The sequence below is a fragment of the Anabrus simplex genome, chromosome 5 (genome assembly GCF_040414725.1).
Source record: "Anabrus simplex isolate iqAnaSimp1 chromosome 5, ASM4041472v1, whole genome shotgun sequence".
NCBI lineage: Eukaryota > Metazoa > Arthropoda > Insecta > Orthoptera > Tettigoniidae > Anabrus > Anabrus simplex.
In genome coordinates this window covers 358,323,960-358,341,478 of record NC_090269.1, presented here as the reverse complement: position 1 = coordinate 358,341,478, position 17,519 = coordinate 358,323,960, and the positions used below count along the sequence as shown (strand labels likewise).

The 17,519-nt window shown below is 41.1% G+C and overlaps 1 protein-coding gene across 3 annotated transcripts in view; it reads right to left on the bottom strand.

Annotated features, from left to right (window-relative positions):
• The window catches only part of LOC136874115 (tax1-binding protein 1 homolog), a 228,603-nt gene extending 211,814 nt beyond the window's left edge, over positions 1 to 16,789 (bottom strand). For all 3 annotated transcript variants that reach the window (XM_068227663.1, XM_067147670.2, XM_067147671.2), the window contains exon 1: positions 16,650 to 16,789. The gene's annotated coding sequence lies outside the window, so the exon portion shown is untranslated. The remainder of the gene's footprint in view (positions 1 to 16,649) is intronic.
• Positions 16,790 to 17,519: the final 730 nt, after the last annotated feature.

The following is a 17,519-nucleotide window of genomic DNA, read 5'->3' as shown; positions in this document are numbered from 1 at the left end:
GTAATTTTCCACTATTAGAGGTTATGGAGTAATTTCTTGTTGATTAGGTCCATGCCAAAGCCTTAGCCAGGTGACGGGGAGTTACCTGTCTTGTAAACTGTAATCTTGGGGAAGAAATAAAATAATAATTCTACTAAGTAAATGTTGTAAAGCAAATAAATCCTAGGCTTTATACAGGCTTGTGTTGGAACAGCCCACATCCTAATCTTAATATTCTTCCATTTTTACCATCAGCACAAAAGTTAGAACTTAGAACCGACAACAATAAGTATAAAAATTATAACTACCTACAGAATATGCAGAGCAAAGTTTGAAAATTATAATTAAAGAATACTATAACCTCTACAGTCACAGCTGTTTGGGGTTGAAGAATACTTGGTTTGTCGAATTCTACCAAATAATTAGGTTATGGCTTCTAATTTATGATGATCGGGCGAGTTGGCCGTGCGGTTAGGAACGTGCAGCTGTGAGCTCGCATCCGGGAGATAGTGGGTTCGAACCCCACTGTCGGCAGCCCTGAAGATGGTTTTCTGTGGTTTCCCAAATGCTGGGGCTGTACCTTAATTAAGGCCACGGCCGCTTCCTTCCCATTCCTAGACCTTTCCTGTCCCATCGTCGCCATAGGACCTATCTGTGTCGGTGTGACGTAAAACAAATAGCAAAAAAAGCTACTTTATGATGGCAAAATACTACGTATTTTCTTTCATTGAAAGAAGTATTTTATAGACAATTTAAATGCAGTGTTTAATTACTACCAGTTAAAGATATTACTCACACGTAGATAGTTAATTTACTGTCTGCTGTTACACATATGAAGAAGTTTACAAAGAGCGGATTACATTCTATGTGCGGCACAGAAATATTAGGCTACAACTTTATCAGTATTTTTGATGTAGCTAAATCTTTGTGAATACAAATTAGAGACAATAACTATCAATGAGTACAATAAACAGTACCGGTACCTACGCTGTGGAAAGAAGTCGTCTTCACGAGAATGCAGACTGCACACTGTCATGTATCGCGTAACGCGTTTTCCAATTGACAGCGCGGAAGCCCATCTTTCTCTCTGAACTTTTTGTACAGGAAAGTAATGAAGAGATTTCGCATCCGTTTTATACGATTTGCAACCGTATACAGAGCAGTACCTCCTCAAATTTGACAATTTTCTTTCTATTTCCATCACAACGTCAATGCTTCGCCATGTAAATAAAGCTCACCAGTCACTATGTTGCAGCTTCAACATTCTTCCGCGTGGCTGCGCCATCCAACTTTTCTGACGTCAATACTGTTGGTGTATTTCAAAAGATGTAATTGTACAGTCTATAAAAGCTAAATAAATGAGCGAATGAATGAATGAATATGTGCATTTTATTTGTAAATAATTGTAAATAAATCCATGTACATAAGTTGACAGCATTTTGTGTGCATCACTGTAGATACAACAATCACCACAGAGTGTTGCATAAAACATTGTACCACCTCCTAATGAATCTCCCAAAGACCAAGTTCTCGTCCAATTAGGTGATCACCCAATATACCACACCAGACATTTACTCCCTATCATGCCTGAAATGCTGGCTGTCTTAGCCAGTGGGGATTTTCAACACACCAGTAGTGCATATTATGACAATTCACAGAGCCATTATTGTGAAATAGTAACTCGTCCGAAAATAAAATGAGATATACAAACTTGGGATCATTTGCCACTTGCGTCAGTATCCACGCACAGACATCAACGCAAGTTTTGAAGTCTCGTCTGAAGACCTCTTGATGTAGCTGCAGGTGATATGGACGAAACAAACTGGAATGCAAGATCCGAACAACAGATGACTGGTTGATGTTGGTCTGTTGTGCTACTGCCTGGGTACTCATGTGAGGATTCCCCCAGAAAGTGTCCTAAACCATCTCAGCAGTTTCACCGGATGTAAATGGTGCCTCTCTAACAGGAACTGTTTGGAAAAGTGATCAAGTTATACACAAACACCGCTCCACCTTCCTAAAGGTATTTGCGATTGGTTTTCGCAGTGTGGAAATCTTTCGTGGTACAGGCGCTGTGCCTCCTGTGCGTTCTGTCTTGTTTCACCACAGATGAGGAGCATGTCAATATACTCATATCTTAAATAAATAGCAAAGAAATTACCAGCACTGCTAGGGTACACCAAGCATCAGGCCAGTACACATTAAACATGCATGCTATTGGTCGATAGTGGCACGAATGGCCTTGTATTTGATCCTCAAAGCTTAAAATGTGAATAAAAATATTTAGCACTTGTGGGATTCGAACCCACTTACCAAGGATCATACATATTCTGATTACTGGTGCCTGACACATTGATTTCTATTAAGGGAATTAAACAGTAAATGTTATTGATATTGTTATGTGCTCAAGTGACTGTGAACCTTGTCGCAGCCCTTTTGCTATTACCTGAAAGGGGATGACTAAGCCAGCTTGGGGAACTTCCCAGCCTGCCCGAGGACATGCCATGCCCTTCCTGTATTGTTCCTTTCATCTAGTTTCTCCATGCGCTTTCTGGAAGATACGAGGGAAGGTTCAATCTCCAGCCAAACCCTAAATGTTCTAGTGGTCCAACATCGAGGTATAAATACAAGGCCTCTGCGAGCAAGTTGTTGCTGTACTGTCGGAGAGACCAGTAAGTGTGTAACTGGAAGCGACGGGATGAAAGACGGTGTACTGTGTGAGTGTGTACTTCTGTGGATTGAGGACCGCCGTGAATCAGCGATTGAAGCAGTTATCGTGAGTGTGAGTTTAATTGGACGTGTGTTAATATTCACTGTTGTGAGTATCGTCCTGCTGTTGGATACTACTGAGCTGTTGCCGATTGTTGTTCACTTCATGTGATTGTGTGAAGTACCGGACTATCATTGGAGTCGAACCGACGAACAGTCGTCGTATGTTGTATAGCCAGGGGCCACTGTGTTCAAATCCAGCTGTCTACTCACAGTGGTTGTACGAGGTGACTGGACTTGGGGGAAAGTGAAAGTAAGGATTGTAGACGTTCCCGGGTAGCAGCCAGCCGGGACTCCCGGGTGTGAGTACAGAAGAGAGATTTGTAAATGGACTGGTAATTAGTTTGTGGCTATTCATAACTGGTTAGAATTGTGTGTGTCACAGGAGCAAGAGCAGGGCGGAACTTGCCAGAGGCCCAGCGGAAAGTGTATGAAAAATCCACAGACAACCTAGAACGTGGGCAATGGGAGAAGCTAAAATACCTACTGCTGGAGTTTCAAGACGTCTTCTCCCTGGACAGCAACGATTTCGGCCGGACGAAACTCGTATAACATCGGAAGGATATGGGAGGCAGCGCGCCGATCAAGGCTCCATTTCTACGAGTTCTACTCGCAAAGCAACATGAAGTAGACCAGATGATCGAAGAAATGAAAGAACAGAAAGTAATAGAACCCTCGGAAAGCCCTTGGAGTTCCCCAGTAGTATTGATGAGGAAGAAGGATGGCTCTACTCGATTCTGTGTTGACTACAGAAGACATGAAGAAAGACAGCTACCCGCTACCCCGGATTGATGACACTCTGGATACGATATCATGGTCGCAGTGGTTCTCTAACGGCCTTGTATTTGATCCTCAAAGCTTAAAATGTAAATATAAAAAATTAGCGCTTGTGGGATTCGAACTCACTTACCAAGGATCATACATATTCTGATTACTGGTGCCTGACACATTGATTCCTATTAAAGGAATTAAAACAGGAAATGTTATTAATATAATGTTTTAAGGAAATGTTGAACTTCTCCGTTGATATTAGTTATATCAAGTTGTGAAAAATACAAGCTCTGATATTTTAAGATATCTTAGCGTTAATTTCATATACAATCGAAAGCTTATAATTGGCACATACTTTTTACATAAGGATGCATTGTGTAAATGTCCGACTCGTTGGCTGAATGGTCAGCGTACTGGCCTTCGGTTCAGAGGGTCCGGGTTCGATTCCTGGCTAGGTTGGGGATTTTAACCTTAATTGGTTAATTCCAGTGGCCCAGGGGCTGGGTGTTTGTGCTGTCCCCAACATCCCTGCAACTCACACACCGCACATAACACTATCCTCCACCACAATAAAACGCAGTTACCTCCAAATGGTAGATGCCGCCCACCCTCATCGGAGGGTCTGCCTTACAAGGGCTGCATTCGGCTAGAAATAGCCATACGAAATTATTATTATAATATTGTGTAAATACCTGTCGTGTATATGTTTTTGTAAAAGTTTTTACTGTGATAATGTAGCAAGTGCTTTAAAGGTAACTGTAGCATGGTATACTTCAAAGGAGAATTGACCACCAGACCACTGACTTTCGTTGGGATGCCTAACAACAGGAAAAGTCAGGCGTAGATATATAACCTGAGCAGATTTTCTGCTAAAACCAGTTCTTAAAAGTGCCCTACAAACACAACCCAGACCTCAGAGAAGGCTGCTGAAAGAAGTTTGAGGGTTCCCTCCAGGCAGAACGATAATGTTTGTAAAGGAAATAAGTCTTACTTTACCTGAAGCTCCTTCTAAGGCCTTAGAAGTATGAGGGAAATTTTTTAGATTTTAGCCCAGAGTGAGGTAGCTGATGAACATGGAATGAGTGGGCTTTATTGTTATGACACAAAACAAAGGAAAAAAACTATACATACAAACTACTACAAATACAAATACAGTAATAATAAACAATACACACAAATATTAAATTGTAGTAATAATAATAATAATAATAATAATAATAATAATAATAATAATAATAATAATAATCATAAACAGTGTAGTCACGTGCTATTTCGTGAACCATGGGCAACGGCTGAGTGGCTAGTAAATGGTCCTGAGTCGGAATACCAGATGCTACAGAATGGGAGTGGGCATCTCGGACGTATTCTGAGCCATGGCCTTCCTTGTGCCCAGGCGGCTAGGGCTATACAATCCACCGGTGGTCCCTAACATGTTAGAGGAGAGATCCTCACTTGGACTATGTGTAAGTAGGGTAGCATCCTGCTTCATGAATTTACCGAGCTCAGAAAATTTTAAGCAAGCCTCGGACCTATGGGAGTAACGGAGTCCCACTCCCATTTGACAAGCGAGGGACTCCTTGGAAACAACTTGACAAATGAAATGGAATTCGATGGAGAGCTTTCAATATTAATGGGACTTACGGAAGAAAGAAAGTAGAACTGGCTGAGTCAGCAAAGATGATGCATCTGGAAATGCTAGGAGTAAGTGATATTCGGGTAAGGGGAGATAAAGAGGAAGAGCTAGGAGATTATAAAGTGTAATTGACGGGTGTTAAAAAGGGAAGGGCAGAGTCTGGGGTAGGGCTATTCATCAGGAATACTATTTCACGCAACATAGTTTCTGTTAGGCACGTAAAAGAGCGAATGATGTGGGTAGATTTGTCAGTTGGAGGAATTAGGACAAGAACTGTCTCAGTGTATTCACCATGCGAGGGAGCAGATGAGGATGAAATTGACAGATCTTATGAAGCATTGAGTGACGTTGTAGTCAGGGTCAACAGCAAGGATAGGAGAGTGCTAATGGGCGATTTCAATGCAAGAGTTGGAAATAGAACTGAAGGAGCTGAAATGGTGATTGGTAAATGTGGGAAAGATATGGAAGCTAATGGGAATGGGAAGCATTTGCTGGACTTTTGTGCTAGTACGGGTTTAGCATTTACGAATACATTCTTCAAGCATAAGGCTATTCACCGCTACACATGGGAGGCTAAGGGTACTAGATCCATAATAGACTATATCTTAACCGACTTCGAACTCAGGAAATCTGTTTGGAATGTACAGGATTTTTGGGTATTTTTCAATGAAACAGATGTGATCTGTAGTGAACTAAATATCTCTAAGCCTAGAATAGAGAAAGTGATATCTGTCGTAAATGAATAAGGATATAAAATCACCAGGATGAGGAAATTAGGCAGAAGTACATGGATATAATTAGTAGAAAGTTTCGAACAGTGGACAGTAAGCAGGTTCAGGAGATAGACAGAGAGAGAGAATGGGTGGCATACAGAGATGCTGTAGTAGAAACAGCACGAAAATGCCTAGGAACAACTGTGTGTACAGATGGAAAAAAGCGAACATCTTGGTGGAATGATGAAGCGAGAGCAGCTTGTAAACGTAAAAAGAAGGCTTATCAGAAATGGCTCTCCAAACAAGGGCTAATGCAGACAGGGAATTGTACATAGATGAAAGAAACAGAGCGAAACAAATAGTTGTTGACTCCGAAAAGAGGTCATGGGAAGATTTTGGTAATAACCTGGAAAGGCTAGGTCAAGCAGCAGGGAAACCTTTTTGGACAGTAATAAAGAATCTTAGGAAGGGATGGAAAAAGGAAATGAACAGTGTTTTGGGTCATTCAGGTGAACTCATACTAGAATCGCTGGACAGATGGAGGAAATATTTTTAAAATCTTCTCAACGTAAAAGGAAACCTTTATGGTGGTGTCATGAACAGCCAAGCTCATGGGAAGGAGGAAAATGATGTTGGTGAAATTACGCTTGAGGAAGTGGAAAGGATGGCAAATAAACTCCACTGTCATACAGCAGCAGGAATAGATTAAATTAGACCTGAAATGGTGAAGTATAGTGGGAAGGTGGGGATGAAACGGCTTCATAGAATAATAAGATTAGTATGGAGTGTTGGTAAGGTACCTTTAGATTGGACAAAAGTAGTAACTGCACCTATCTATAAGCAAGGGAACAGGAAGGACTGCAACAACTATCGAGGTATCTCATTGATTAGTGTACCAGGCAAAGTATTCACTGGCATCTTGGAAGGGAGGGGGCCATCAGCCGTTGAGAGGAAGTTGGATGAAAATCCAGTGTGGTTTCAGACCACAGAGCGGCTGTCAGGATCAGATTTTCAGTATGCGCCAGGTAATTGAAAAATGCTACGAGAGGAATAGACAGTTGTGTTTATGTTTCGTAGAACTAGAGAAAGCATATAACAGGATACCGAGGGAAAAGATGTTCACCATACTGGGGAACTATGGGATTAAGGGTAGATTATTAACATCAATCAAAGGCATTTATGTTGAGAATTGGGGTGCAGTGAGTATTGATGGTAGAATGTGTTCTTGGTTCAGGGTACTTACAGGGGTTAGACAAGGCTGTAATCTTTCACCTTTGTTGTTCATAGTTTACATGGATCATCTGCTGAGAGGTATAAAGTGGCAGGGAGGGATTCAGTTAGGTGGAAATGTAGTAAGCAGTCTGGCCTATGCTGACTATTTGGTCTTAATGGCAGATTGTGCCGAAAGCCTGCAGTCTAATATCTTGGAATTTGAAAATAGGTGCAATGAGTATGGTATGAAAATTAGCCTTTCCAAGACTAAATTGATGTCAGTAGGTAAGAAAGCCAAGAGAAATGAATGTGAGATTGGTGATACAAAGCTGGAAGAGGTAGATAATTTCAAGTATTTAGGATGTGTGTTTTCTCAGGATGGCAATATAGTAAGTGAGATTGTTCAAGGTACAGTAAAGTTAATGCAGTGAGCTCGCAGTTGCGATCAACAGTATCTGTAAGAAGGAAGTCAACTCCCGGACCAAATTATCTTTACATCGGTCTGTTTTCAGACAAATTTTGCTTTATGGGAGCGAAAGCTGGGTGGACTCAGGATACCTTATTCATAAGTTAGAGGTAACATACCTGAAAGTAGCGAGAATGATTGCTGGTACAAACAGGTTGGAACAGTGGCAGAAGGGTACTCGGAATGAGGAGATAAAGGCTAAGTTAGGAATGAACTCAATGGATGAAGCTGTACGCATAAACCGGCTTTGGTGGTGGGATTATGTAAGGCGAATGAGGAGGATAGGTTACCTAGGAGAATAACGGACTCAGTTATGAAGGGTAAGAGAAGTAGAGGGAGACCAAGACGATAATGGTTAGACTCAGCTTCTAACGATTTAAAGATAATAGGTATAGAACTAAATGAGGCCACAGCACTAGTTGCAAATAGAGGATTGTGGCAAACTTTAGTAAATTCACAAAGGCTTGCAGACTGAACACTGAAAGGCATAACGGTCTATAATGATGTATGTATGATGTAATAATAGAAATAAATAAAACATACACTATGTGATCAAAAGTATCCGGACACCTGGCTGAACTTGACGTACAAGTTCGTGGCACCCTCTATCGCTAATGCTGGAATTCAATATGGTGTTGGCCCACCCTTAGCCTTGATGACAGCTTCCACTCACATAGGCATACGTTCAATCAGGTGCTGGAAGGTTGCTTGGGTAATGGCAGCCCATTCTTCACGGAGCACTGCACTGAGGAGAGGTAGCGATGTCGGTCGGTGAGGTCTGGTACGAAATCGGCATTCCAAAACATCCCAAAGGTGTTCTATAGGATTCAGGTTGGAATTCTGTGCAGGCCAGTCTATTACAGGGATGTTATTGTCGTGTAACCACTCCGCCACAAGCCGTGCATTAAGAACAGGTGCTCGATCGTGTTGAAAGATGCAATCGCGATCTCCGAAGTGCTCTTCAACAGTGGGAAGCATGAAGGTGCTTAAAACATCAATGTAGGCCTGTGCTGTGATAGTACCACGCAAAACAACAAGGGGTGCAAGCCCCCTCCATGAAAAGCACGACCACACCATAACACCACCACCACCGAATTTTACTGTTGGCACTACACACACTGGCAGACGACGTTCACCGGGCATTTGCCATACCCACACCCTGCCATCGGATCGCCACACTGTGTACCGTGATTCGTCACTCCACACAACTGTCCCAAAGTCTCTCATAGTGCATTGGCACTGCGGATGGCTCCAAGTAGCCTATGTAGTGGCCACAGCGGTATGCACTAGCCGTGCGTCTTGGTAGGTGCGCTATTTACCAACTGATGAGCCCAACTTAACACACTGGGGCAAAATGCTGGCAATAAGGAATGAGTTAGCTGGAAAATTTATAATGTCCAATGACGGACCAACTACACTAGCATTATAAATTTACTCATTCGGGACAAATATCTCAGGTTCCCTACAGGAATCAACATCTGTAAGAGCTCAAATGACCAAATGTCAACTGGGAAGGTAATGCGAACGACAGGAAGCATGAACAACAAATGGCAAATCTATATACACTGACTGACAGAGCAAATGCAACACCAAGAAGGAGTGGTTTGAAAGGGATGAAAGTTGGGGAAAAAACAGAGACGGCACGGACGAATAATTGATGTTTATTTCAAACCGATATGCAGGTTACACAATGCGCATGGCATCGACTCAGTAGGATGTAGGACCACCGCGAGCGGTGATGCACGCAGAAACACGTCGAGGTACAGAGTCAATAAGAGTGCGGATGGTGTCCTGAGGGATGGTTCTCCATTCTCTGTCAACCATTTGCCACAGTTGGTCGTCCGTACGAGGCTGGGGCAGAGTTTGCAATAGCGTCCAATGAGATCCCACACGTGTTCGATTGGTGAGAGATCCGGAGAGTACGCTGGCCACGGAAGCATCTGTACACCTCGTAGAGCCTGTTGGGAGATGCGAGCAGTGTGTGGGCGGGCATTATCCTGCTGAAACAGAGCATTGGGCAGCCCCTGAAGGTATGGGAGTGCCACCGGCCGCAGCACATGCTGCACGTAGCGGTGGGCATTTAACGTGCCTTGAATACGCACTAGAGGTGACATGGAATCATACGCAATAGCGCCCCAAACCATGATGCCGCGTTGTCTAGCGGTAGGGCGCTCCACAGTTACTGCCGGATTTGACCTTTCTCCACGCCGACGCCACACTCGCCTGCGGTGACTATCACTGACAGAACAGAAGCGTGACTCATCGGAGAACACGACGTTCCGCCATTCCCTCATCCAAGTCGCTCTAGCCCGGCACCACGCCAGGCGTGCACGTCTATGCTGTGGAGTCAATGGTAGTCTTCTGAGCAGACGCCGGGAGTGCAGGCCTCCTTCAACCAATTGACGGGAAATTGTTCTGGTCGATATTGGAACAGCCAGGGTGTCTTGCACATGCTGAAGAATGGCGGTTGACGTGGCGTGCGGGGCTGCCACCGCTTGGCGGTGGATGCGCCGATCCTCGCGTGCTGACGTCACTCGGGCTGCGCCTGGACCCCTCGCATGTGCCACATGTCCCTGCGCCAACCATCTTCGCCACAGGCGCTGCACCGTGGACACATCCCTATGGGTATCGGCTGCGATATGACGAAGCGACCAACCTGCCCTTCTCAGCCCAATTACCATACCCCTCGTAAAGTCGTCTGTCTGCTGGAAATGCCTCCGTTGACGGCGGCCTGGCATTCTTAGCTATACACGTGTCCTGTGGCACACAACAACACGTTCTACAATGACTGTCGGCTGAGAAATCACGGTACGAAGTGGGCCATTCGCCAACGCCGGGTCCCATTTATCGTTCGCTACGTGCGCAGCACAGCGGCGCATTTCACATCATGAGCATACCTCAGTGACGTCAGTCTACCCTGCAATTGGCATAAAGTTCTGACCACTCCTTCTTGGTGTTGCATTTGCTCTGTCAGTCAGTGTATATAAAATAAGAGTTTTGTCTGTACATTGCTCAGAATTTAAAAATAATGGTATTTCTGTATCAGTCGTGTCCACAGTATCAAGGAAAGGACTTTTTAATTTTCCGTAATTTCTGTCTGTCTGTATGTATGTATGTATATATGTATGTACATTAAGGAGTGAGGGTAATTGTTTCCACCCATTCTATACTACAACATTGTGAAGTCATTAATACATCACATATTTATTAGATTTCAACATAGGGACCGGTTTCGGCAACTGTATTTGCCATCATCAGCCATAGGAAAAATTGTTACAAGGCGTTATACAAATCTATATTAACATTATTTTAAAATATATGTATATACAAATTGAACCATACTCTTCAACTATTTTGTGTATTAAGTGTAAACCATAAAAAAAATTTACTGAAATTACTAGCATATTTCATATGCAATATATTATAATTTGTTAATTCTGTACAATCTTTTAGATATAAATAGTTAAAACGTTGTCAATTCCTTGTAGTTGTTGCAAAATGCTGATTAAGCATCTAGTTTAGTTAAAATCAATCTCTTAAAAAAAACGTTTACAGCTGCGTAAACATTAAGGGCATACAGTTTTTTTTGGCCAATTATACATTCTAGTTACTAACATAGGCTACATTAAAATAAATTCAGCTAATATCATTTTGGAACTTTAAACATATTTGTGCTTGGTATGGAGGTTCATTGCAGTACAAGTATTTGGTAAAATTTATCTCTTAAAAATTACAGCTGCTTAGGCATTAAGGGCATTCAGTGTTTCTTGGCCAATTATACATTTTAGTTATTGACATACATTAAAATAAATTCGGCTGATGTCATTTTGAAAGTTAGCATGAATTTCCTATGCCTTCATACCTTTCTTTACAAAGTATTTAATCACTGCTCGAATCTCAGTTTTTTCCATTGTCACAAATCACTATGCGGGAACAACAACAAAGAGTCGTCACTACCACACCCCTGCAGCTAGAGCACTGACGCGCCACGTGTTCACTCACAAAGGATGTGTGATTATTGCGCGGGAACCTTGTTGCTCTAGCACTGACATCTAGTGGTGATTTCGAGAACTTTTCAAACCGTCCTCGTATCTAGAATTGAGCAGGCCAGGAAACAATTCATTACCATGAAGAAATTCTTTGTGAGGTCAGATCTCAGTCTCCAGCTACAAATTCGTATTATACGCTGCTATATATTTTCTGTTCTCCTATTGTTTGTCCAACCCTTGTCCCGTTTCCCTACGGGGTCGGGTATGAAGTGAGATGAATTTGTCGTGGCGGGTTTTTTTTATGACCGGATGCCCTTCCTGACGTCAACCTCATCAGAGGAGTTAATGAGAGATGAAATGAATGACGTGATATATGATAGTAGGGAGAGGGTGAAACCCGGTGCCGGCACATAGCCTACTCCTGTCGAATAGCACCTAGGGGTCTGCTCAAGGCGTAACGTCCCCATCCGACGGACGAATCACCATCAACAGAGTCATATGCCCTCACTCCATATGAGCACTGCGGAGAGGTTTGGAATTTAATCCAGGCTTTTGGCATGCAATCTAGTGATTAGAAATTGTATACCACCACCTCCCCTACCCTGCCGGCCAACATTCTGATGGTGAAAATTTTTTCGACCAACGGGACTCGAACCGGCTAACCTCGGTGTTAGACCGTTTTTAGACTTCAGCGCCTTAACGATCATGGCCACCAGGCGGGCTATTTTCTGTTCTCCTATATGGATGTGAAAGCTGGACTCTGAATCCAATCATAGAAATATGTATTGATGACTATGAAATGTACCTGTATCGCTATCTGTTGCGGATATCTTGGGTAACGAAAATCTCAAATGTCGAGGTCCTTAGTCGGATGAAAAAGCAAAAAGAACTACTGCTCATCATAAAACAGAGGAAAAAACAATACCTAGAACATATCATGAGAGGTAAGAGGTATCAGTTCTTACAGCTTATTATTGAAGGAAAGATACAGGGGAAGAGATCTGTTGGGAAAAGAAGAAATTCATGACTGAAAGACCTTCGAAGATTGCACTGCTGAACTTCAGAAGTGGCATCCATTCTGTGCTGTCAAGATCAGAGCTAGTTACGTGGATCGCCAACCTCCGCTCGGAGATGGCGTCTTAGGAAGAAGAAAGCAAAGGAATGGTTCAACAGTGAATGCTACTGCACAAGACACAAAACGCTGATGAAATTACATGAAGTACAGCAAACTATGGATGGTACTCATTTTTGGAATATCAATCTGCCAGAAAAGAATTTTAAAACCATCTAAAATATTTAAAAAATTGGAGTATATGAAAGACAAAGTTGGAAGCTAATATACTGAATTGAAAGAGTAGTGTATCAGAAATGTTAAAGGAACTTGGGTGGGAAACTTTAAGTAAGAGAAGGGAGAAAACTAGACTTACAGGATTATATAGAGCCTATACAGGAGAAACAGCATGGGGAGATATCCGTGAGAGGCTTCAGTTGGAAAATAATTATATCGGCAGGACTGACCACAAATATAAAATTAGAAGGAATTTTAGCAGAAGCGATTGGGGTAAATTTTCATTCATTGGGAAGGGTGTGAAGGAGTGGAACAGTTTACCAGGGGTAGTGTTTGATCCTTTTCCAAAATCTGTACAGATATTCAAAAAGAGAATAAACAGCAACAGAGAAAATAAATGAAGTGTTAGAGGGCATTCGACCGGTGCAGGTTATTGTAAATAAAAAAATGTGTGTGAATAAATTAATTCCATCCCCTGGTCTAAGGAGTTTGGACAGCCAAAGTAGGGGACTGCCTGTAGGGGTGAAGTACAGTGGGGACTTCGAGGGCCCTGGGACCGCTACGGTAGCTGTGAAGGCCCTTCAGGAACTCTGAAAAGTGGTGGCAAAAGGGGCTCTGGTTAAGACGCAGCAGGTCGTTATGCTACTTAGGATCCAGAACGGGTAAAAAAAAAAAATTGTAAATAAATAAATGCAATGTAAATATTATTGTTATACCAGTTTTATAGTATCATTTGAAGCAATTCCACATACTGTATATCAGTTGACTATTTTTGTAAGTAGTACAGGAGATATTATAATTAGAATTTTGTAAACAATATAAATTTATTAAGGATGAGCTGTGTGTTTAATAGAAAACATTGTTAGCGTAAATTGTATAATATTGTATTATAGGAAAAATTTTCTTCTCTTGTTAATTTAATATTTAGTGCTTGACAATAATGTATTTTAGTGTACCATTTGCCATTGAGGTAGACACCTCATTTGCAAATAAAGAGATTTTGATTTTGATTTTGAAAACATTGTTAGCGTAAATTGTATAATATTGTATTATAGGAAAATTTTCTTCTCTTGTTAATTTAATATTTAGTGCTTGACAATAATATATTTTAGTGTACCATTTGCCACCGAGGTAGACACCTCATTTGCAAATAAAGAGATTTTGAAGAGGATCCTAATAAAATGCTCTGTGCTTGTCAATGACGATTCCTAGTAGATATATCAATGGAAATCTGGGAGGAGCACAGAGAGTATTGTGTAACAGAAACACAACGCCAGCAACGAGATTAGAGGAAAACACTGAACACAGATGAAGTAGGCAATTTTCAGTGCAAACAGCCATAGAGCAGCAGGTCTGGATGGCATCTACAACAAAACTTTATGATATTGCTTCCATTTCTAGTAACAGAGCTTTTAAGAGTAAGTGCTTAGACACAGGTACAATTCCCATGACATGAAGGAAGTTAAATTATTAAATGCCTTATAAAGGAAAAGGAGATGTAAGCAAGCCAGTCATCAGCGGCATTAAAATTATTTAAGAGACTGATGATACACACAATAAACATATTAGTATACCTGTTGTACCCAGATGAGCAATTTGAGTGTCAGAGCAAGGCAACTGACTCTGATGATGGCAGGTAGAAACCTCTTACAAGACATTCAAAATGTAATTGCCAAAAAAGTGTGGTAAAGGTATAAGTTCAGGATTCCGCAGTCACGGGCTCCGCGGCTGAAGTCGTGCATCTATACATCGTCATTGATGATGTGTTTAGAAAACTTAGGTTTGCAATAATTACAGATAATTCGAAGGAACGTACAGCGACAGCTAAATGAATAAACTGATGGTCTGATATATTTGGCTGTTTGAGATGACGTGACATGACACTAGCTTTGGATAGTAAAGATGAACAACAGGTTGCAATAGATTTAATTACTGAATGGAGAGGAAAATGAAATATATCTGAATACCAGCAAGACATAACTGGTACTCTTCAGAAAGGGAGGAAAATTAGCACAGAGTGACTTCAACCTATGTAAGAGACAGACTGAAAATCAGTAACTAGAACAAGCATCTAAGGATCATTATATAAGTAACAGGTTTAACTTTCTCGATCCATCTGAGAGAGAGAATTGTAGTGACCATGAGATCTATCAGTGACATTAAATACCTTCTGCACCTGTCATTAGAGACAGCTATGAGACTGTTCGATGTTGAAATGTTGCTAACAGCCACAAACGGGAAAGAATTAATATGGGAGTACCTCTCGAAAAGAATACTACAGAAAATTGAAAACCTGAAGGCAAGGTTCCTTAAATGAGACTTGAACATGTCAAAATATTTGTTATCCTGACTTGTTTATGTTCTTGCAAAGGAGACGTTCATAGTGGAAGATGTAAGATTCCAGTTCCTCCTGCCATCTACAGCGAGCGATAAGGAACTTCATACAAAGAAAGCTACAATATAGGACAATTTCTACATGAAATATGCAATAATAATAATAATAATAATAATAATAATAATAATAATAATAATAATCATATGGCCTCAGCTACCGTGTGCAGACATTTCAATTTGACGCCATCTGGCTGTCTGCTCATCAATTTCGATGTTCCGTTTTACTCTAGGCCCCTACCAGATGGCAGACCGAGTAAACCGAAACTCTCTTGGGCGTCTATGGCTGAGATTTAATGAACTTTGTCGGGTAAACACCAAATGTGTCACCAGAGATCTTTTACATGCCGACATCGTACGACATGGAGTGTCGAATGGACTTTTCTCCGCCCTTCAAAAATCCGACTACTTCTGCCGGGTTTGAACCCGCTATCTTGGGATCCGGAGGCCGACACTCTACCGCTGATCCACAGAGGCAGCTGACAGATGCAATGATGTACTGAGATTGGACATGAGCTGGATGTGACTTATGACATTTGATCACCAGATTTGCCGTAGGCCTACACAGATTTTAGAAGAAAGTGTGAAAAACGGTAGGTTCCATGATCCAGACCCTCACTGCATGTGAGCAAGCAGGTAAAAGATATGCTATGCACTGTAGCCTAAATGATGAGAAACTCTAACATCTATGTCAATCAGGTATCAGTGATCTTTATTTCTTTACATGTATGGTCGCTGGCTGCAATGAAGATTATTATTATTATTATTATTATTATTGTTGTACAAGCAAAAGGTCAAGGTGCAAAAATACTGCTGCTGAATTACCAGAGATATACGATATTGAACAGTGTGCTACAGAAACTATTGTTTGCTGAAGATGTATTGATTGAAGATTACTAAACAAAGAAGTACCAACTGACAAAGTAACTACCTCCCGTTATATTCCACTCCAACACGTAAAATTGTACCATTTTTACCATGTTACTATGTGAAAGATTATCTATCTCCTTTCTCTCTGCTGTCTGTATTCCTAATTCAGGGATTTAAAGAGTAGAAGGTACTTCCTGACACTCCGTCATATACCGTACATTCAAAACAGAGCCATTTCGGCCTTAAAGCAATATGTTTATCCTTCCTAGCACCCAATAATCTGCTAACAAACAAAATTTTTGAAAGATGAAAATTTCGAGGATTACCCAAAATATGCTCCATGTAGGCCTTACACGCCATTAGGATTAATTTATACTTTAGAGTGACAAAAATATACGTATTAGTAGGCAAACAATTGTAAAGGGCAAGTAACAACATACGTAATTTATCAGAATAACTATGACAGCAATTATAACACAATTTTGCAACTTCCCCACAAAAATTACCAAGTACACATAAATACGTAATTCTATTTCAATAAAATACGGCCAAATAAAGCAAGTCATACTTGTATTTCCGTTGAGTAATGGAGAAGTTCACTGTCAACTAAACGAAACTAATTTAGATCACCATAATATTCTTCATGCCAAATACACTCAACGTCAGGTCTTCTCGCGCACCTACATAGCATTTGTTATTGTATCAACTTGTCACATAATCCGGAACTCAGCTCAGCCTCACATGGAAAGCACAAGCCACCCTGGAGCTGGAAATGACCAAGTTGAAGCTCTTTGGACCGGAAACGCATGTAAACCAACATTACAAATTATTGACAAATACTTAGCATAGTATAAACATTTCTAAATAGCCCACATACAAATAATACATTTACACTTTCTAATTTCGAACGGATAGATTTCAACTTCGAGTAGCAAGAAATCCCGGACTCATAAAGAGGCATTGCTTTATGGTACTGGATATAGCAACGCCTTCATCTATTACCACTCTTGTGTGAGATAGAATGTTTCTGATTATTACGGTGATGTAGTATTCTCGTCCTATCAGTTGCTCTAATTTCGTGATGAGTATTCCTCTGTCCAAAAAGACGAAAGCCTTGTTGAAATCTATAAAAACCGCGAAAAACGTTTTTTTTTTCCTTCCTTAATGTATCATCGATGTCATTCATTAAATTCTTTATTGCATGAAGAGTTGATCTACCCCTTCTAAAACCAAACTGAGAGTCTGGGATAGAATTGTCAACCAGCTCTGTTAGTCTATTGCAAAGAATTTTAGTGAAGACTTTAAAGCCATTGTTCTCTAGGGCGATACCTCTATAGGGATTTGGATCTTCTGTGTTTCTTTTCCCTTTATAGAGGATTTTGATTTTGGAGTACTTCCAGCACTGTGGTATATCCCCTTTTTCTAAACATTTGTTGAA